Genomic DNA, 6,473 nt, shown 5'->3' with positions numbered 1-6,473 from the left:
TCCTAGGTGACTTCAATGCCAGAGTTGGCAGAGATGCTGACATTTGGCAGGGAACCATAGGGAGAAATGGACTAGGTGAGGCAAGTGTAATCCCAACGGCCTACTCCTCCTCAGCAAGTGTGGAGCACACAACCTCACTATCACCAATACGATGTCTAGGCAGGCCGACAAGTTCAAGGGTTCGTGGCAACACCCACGATCCAAACAGTGGCATCTCATTGACTTCCTCATTGTCAGAGAAAGAGATCGCCCATATGTCCTCATCACCCGAGCCATGAGTGACTCAGACCACTGCGACACTAATCATCTGCTCGTCAGAGCCAAACTCTCACTTCACGTCACCCCAAAACGGAGAAGCAGCAAGCCTCCAGAAGAGTTTTTAACGAAAAGCGTCTGGAGGATCCAGCAGTAATACCTGCTTTCAGAGAGCAGCTCGAACACAGGTTGATAAACAACCCAACAATGAACAACGCAAATCCCAGTGCCGAATGGGGTATTCTCGACACTCTCGTGACAAAAACCTACAGGGAGACCCTCGGCCAGATCGAAAGAACACACCAGGACTGGTTTGATGAAAATGACCCGGAAATCAATGTACTCGTCGATGATAAACGTGCTGCTTTAACTGAATGACCGAAGAACCCTCAGTCTCAGACCAAAGCTGATACCTTTGTCACCTTTATCTGCACGGCTTACTTCACACCACCCAAACCACTAGTTAACCAGCAGTCAACCAGTAAGCACACGAGATATGAGATTGCTCTTGATTTGTGGAAAACCATTGCCGGCTGTTGGGGGCGCCATCTATGACAGGTGATGTCTATTCTAACCCTGGGATTGCAGGTCAGTCCTACACTCACCACTTCTGAGGCTTGTTCTCCCTGCCTACTCTGTCATAAAGTTGAGCGACTGTTAACTACACACAGCGGGATCTGCTGGCCAGCTATTTGTAATGTGTATTAGTACAGCTGAGTACAATATTTTTCACCCTTGTATATGTGTTTTGTGTTAATTTTGTTTTGAGAATATTATATAAAAATCACTTGCATATTTTTCACGTCCTACTATTTATACTGTGTTGGGTGTTGTCATGTCAACCATGAGTGTGGTGTCAAATATTCAATTAAGCAAAGTAATGATATAATAGCTTAACATACTGTACAATGAGAATCAATAACCAGAAAAGTTCACAGTACAGACTGTGTGAGGTATGTGTATGAGTGTGTATAGTGTGAGGTGTGTGTATGAGTGTGTATAGTGTGAGGTGTGTGTATGAGTGTGTATAGTGTGAGGTGTGTGTATGAGTGTGTATAGTGTGAGGTGTGTGTATGAGTGTGCATAGTGTGAGGTGTGTGTATGAGTGTGCATAGTGTGAGGTGTGTGTATGAGTGTGTATAGTGTGAGGTGTGTGTATGAGTGTGCACAGTGTGAGGTGTGTGTATGAGTGTGTATAGTGTGAGGTGTGTGTAGTGTGTATAGTGTGAGGTGTGTGTATGAGTGTGTATGGTGGAGGTGTTTGCATGAGTGTGTGTATAGTGTGAGGTGTGTGTGTAGGTGTTTAGTGTGGGGTGTGTGTGTATGAGTGAGTATAGTGTGGGGTGAGTGTATGAGTGTTTGTAGTGTGAGATGTGTGTATGAGTGTGTATAGTGTGAGGTGTGTGTATGAATGTGTATAATGTGAGGTGTGTGTATGAATGTGTATAGTGTGAGGTGTGTGTATGAATGTGTATAGTGTGAGGTGTGTATGAGTGTGTATAGTGTGAGGTGTGTTTGAGTGTGTATAGTGTGAGGTGTGTGTATGAGTGTGTATAGTGTGAGGTGTGTGTATGAGTGTGTATAGTGTGAGAGGGTGTGTTTGAGTGTGTGTATAGTGTAGGGTGTGTGTATGAGTGTGTATAGTGTGAGGTGTGTGTATGGTATGAGTATAGTGTGAGGTGTGTATAAAGTGAGTATAGTGTGAGGAATTACATGTGAGTGTATGGTATGAGGTGTGTGTATGACTGAGTATAGTGTGGGAGTGTGTGTATGCGTGTGTATGGTGAGGTGTGTGTATGATGTGTATAATGCCAGGTGTGCAGTGTGTATAGTGTGAATTAATAACTTATGATGTTTAGTATGAGGTATGTATAGGTAGGTATGAGTGTGGTGAGTGTAGGTGTTTGTGGTGTGAATGTGTGTGCTGTGTGTATAATTATGAGGTGTGTGTATGAATGTGTATGTGTGAGGTGTGTGTATGAATGTGTATAGTGTGGTGTGTGTGTGTGTGTATAGTGTGGTGTGTGTGTGATGTGTGGTTTGAGGTGTGTTTGAGTGTGTATAGTGTGGTGTGTGATTGTCTTTCATTAGGGGTGTACAGTGTATAGTGTAGAGATGTGTATGAGTGTGTATAGTGTGAGAACAATATGTGAATATTATATATAAACCATGGTGTGTGTGTATGAATGTGTATAGTGTGAGGTGTGTGTATGAATGTATACAGTGTGAGGTGTGTGTATGAGTGTGTGTGTTTGGTGTGTTTGATATGTATAGTGTGAGGTGTGTATGATTGTGTATAGTGTGAGGTGCTGTGTATATGGTGTATAGTGTGAGTGTGTGTATAGATATTGTATTGTACAGGGTGTGTGTGTATGAGTGTGTATAATGTGAGGTGTGTGTGTGAGTGTGTCTATGAGTGTGTATATTAGGGTGTGTGTTTGCATCTGTGTGTGAGTGTGGGGTGTGTGTAGTGTGAGGTGTGTGTATGAGTGTGTGTAGTGTGAGGTGCGTGTATGAGTGTGTATAGTGTGAGGTGTGTGTATGAGTGTGTGTAGTGTGAGGCGTGTGTATGAGTGTGTATAGTGTGAGGTGTGTGTATTAGTGTGAGGTGTGTGTATGGGTGTGTGTAGTGTGAGGTGTGTGTTTGAGTGTGTGTATAGTGTGTTTGTCAACTGTGACCTGTGGTGTAATGGTCAGCATGCTCGCCCTACAAACGAGCGGACCCGGGTTCGATCCCCGGGCAGGGTGAAACTAAGGGCAAGCTTCTTGACGCCATTTGCCTCTGTCTACCCAGCAGTAATTGGGAACGTGGATGTTAATCGATTTGCGGATTGTGTCCCGGGTAATGGTTAGTCAGTGCAGTTGTCCGGTCTTTTTGTACTATTCCTTGACACTGGGTCATACAGCTCGTTAACTTACGGTGTGGTTGTTATGTTGGCGACAGCTTCTACACCCTAAGTAAATTCACGCCTAGGTGGCCCTTGGGCCGGCCATCTTCATTACACGAGGGGCAACCATTATATTATTAGTAGAATAGTGTGAGGTGTGTGTATGAGTGTGAATAGGAGAGAGATGCAGCAGTGGAAGGAAGGATAAGGAGGGATGCAGCAGGGGGAGGAAGGATAAGGAGGGATGCAGCAGGGGGAGGAAGGATAAGGAGGGATGCAGCAGGGGGAGGAAGGATAAGGAGGGATATGGCAGGGGAGTTGGGATGCCAGAGGATGCAGCAGGGGGGGTATAGGAGAGGGATGGAGCAGGGGGAGGAAGGATGAGTAGGGATATTACAGGGTTAGGATAAGGAGGGACGCAGCAGGTTAGGAAGAGTAAGGAGGGATACAGCAAGGGGAGTAAAGATAAGGAGGGATGTAGCAAGAGGAAGAGGAAGGCTAGGAGGGATATTGCAGGGGGTAGGAGAAGGAGAAAGACGTGTTGCTGGAGAGCTGAGGGGAGGGGTAAGGAGGGGGTTGGAGGGTCTGAGGGAAGGGGTGAAGCATAAAGGGAATGGAAGGGTAAGATGGGGAGGGGGTGAAGGTAGGGGTGAAGCAAGAGGGGGAGGGGATATGCGGGGTTACAGCAGGGGGAGGGGGTACAGGGAGACTGCCGACAGATCATTAAGGTCACGAGGTCAAGGCTGTTTAACGAGTCATTAATCACCTGGTGGGGAGGTTAGCGAGGCATCAGTAATTAGTAATGTCGACGGTGAGTAAGAAGTTATACAGAAACTGCGTCACAAAAATAAGGGACTAAATATCAAATTTGCATGATATTCTGCGCCATTTGATGAAATTTCCGGTTGTTTAATCAGTGAAAATACAAGGTTTTACAGTATTGTACTGTACTGTATGAATATGTGACTGTGACCCCAGGCTGCGGGTTAAAGATGACCGCTGTAACACAGGTTTTGTCAATATTTTGATGTCGGACTCTCCTGACTGTGAAGTGAGTTTGGTCTTGTCGGCGTAGTTTTCAACAGCGGCACAAGTACAGTGCTGTGTCAGTGTGGGATTATGTTTTAACTCGGTCAGTAAGTAAAATTCTCCGTCATTGACAAATTCATAGAGTTGAAAATGTAGTTACGATGGCAAGGGTCTATGCACTGTAGCACTCATACTATAACGCAGATATAGGAAATACAGGATAGCGGAAAATCACACTGTAACACAAAGCTGTGAGTACAGTGTGGTAATGTTTTGCCCTGTAACACACAGTGATAGGCACAGGATCACGGTGGGGAAAATTGTATGACTGTGAAGTAAGTACAAAACAGCGGAGGTATAATGCTGTATAACATCTTGTGAACCGGATGATGAAGACAGGTAGGAGGATAACATTACTCGGACACACACATATACATGAAATATATATATATATATATATATATATATATATATATATATATATATATATATATATATATATATATATATATATATATATATATATATATATATATGAAAACGTGGATAACATAAATGATAAAATCACACAGGAAAAGGAAACAACAGAGCTCCAATTGTTTCATAATATATATATATATATATATATATATATATATATATATATATATATATATATATATATATATACATACATATATATATATAAAACAAAGAAGTATTTGTGTTCGTGTGTCCGCACGAGAATTTCGGAACCTACTTTACCGATCTGTAGTGATGATGGATGGTGTTATATGTAGCGATGATGATGGATGGTGTTATATGTAGTGATGATGGATGATGTTATATGTAATGATGATGGGTGGTGTTATATGTAGTGATGATGGATGGTGTTATATGTAGTGATGATGGATGTTGTAAAATGTAGTGATGATGGATGGTGTTATATGTAGCGATGATGATGGATGGTGTTATATGTAGTGATGATGGATGGTGTTATATGTAGTGATGATGGATGTTGTTATATGTAGTGATGTTGGGTGGTGTTATATGTAGTGATGATGGATGATGTTATATGTAGTGATGATTAGACAATAAAATAACAACAGTTTAATGCTAAAAAAAGTATACTTTGCTGTACCGTTGTAGTGGAACTTACATACTGTACACCGTTAATGAACTATTGGTGGAAGAATTGTTAGGGACTGAACAGTGACACAATGTGGAGCCTTCCAGAGGGTGGCGTCCTACCGTGCCCTAGCGAATGAGCCACCCAGACCAAACTTGGCATGGATAGCAAGTGTCATGTGGGGATCTCAAAAAAAACCCAACCAACCCGATCCGAGACACCCAACCCGAGCCGACCCGTTAAACCACACAGAGGTTGAAAAGGATGTGGAAATATTGTAAATTCCTCAACTGAGCTCACTAACATGGTCTACCCAAACATTATCTACCACCACAAGGATCACAAGTGGTTGCGTGAACGCGCAATTCTGGCACCAAAGAATGAAACAGTGGCTGAAATCAACATGACTCTACTCAGACAGCTTCCAGAGAGTGAGACCTCATTCAAATCTGTTGATGCAGTAATCGACCAGGACCAAGCAGTCCAGTACCCTGGAGAATTCCTTAATTCTTTGGAGCCCGCTGGAATGCCTCCTCACCGCCTCACTCCCAAGATTGGAACTCCAATAATGCTCTTAAGAAATCTTGAACCTAGCGAAAGAGCCGCCCGGAGGGCGGCGATTCCGCTAGTATATATATATATATATATATATATATATATATATATATATATATATATATATATATATATATATATATATATATATATATATATGCTGATAACCACAAGGAAAAGAAAACACGAAGTTCCCAAGCGCTTTCGTGTAATTCACATCTTCAGGGGTGAGTACAAACTAAAATAGAAGTGCAGAACAAGTTATATATATACAGAGGACTGTGAGAACAAGTCCACAGAGATCAAGTATAGGTAATGAATGACCTTCCCAATCTTTACAAAAGCACCCCATACGGTCGGTAGTCAGGTCAGAGGGAAAACTGACCCAACCTTCTTACAAATCTTCTTAATTACAAAATTGTCCAATTTGTACATACCGTTACTCATATTCATGTTAACGGATTCGGTATGTTTAATGAGACTAGATTCTATGATGTTCCTACTGTCAATTGAATTACAAGGTAATATTGAGGAGGCATTATCCCAGTCAATGCAATGCTTATTATCCCTCAAATGAACGAACAGAGCATAGGATTCCTGGCCTGTCCTAACACTGTATTTATGTTGTTTAAGTCTAG

The 6,473-nt window shown here is 42.4% G+C and overlaps 1 protein-coding gene across 1 annotated transcript in view; it reads right to left on the bottom strand.

The window, feature by feature from the left end:
* The window catches only part of LOC121880294 (rho GTPase-activating protein 17-like), a 236,943-nt gene that overhangs the window by 163,282 nt on the left and 67,188 nt on the right, over positions 1 to 6,473 (bottom strand). The gene's annotated exons all lie outside the window — the stretch shown is intronic.

This window comes from Homarus americanus, unplaced genomic scaffold (assembly GCF_018991925.1).
Source record: "Homarus americanus isolate GMGI-L3 unplaced genomic scaffold, GMGI_Hamer_2.0 scaffold20930, whole genome shotgun sequence".
NCBI lineage: Eukaryota > Metazoa > Arthropoda > Malacostraca > Decapoda > Nephropidae > Homarus > Homarus americanus.
Note: the sequence above shows the minus strand (reverse complement) of the source record. Positions and strands in the feature narration are given on the sequence as shown.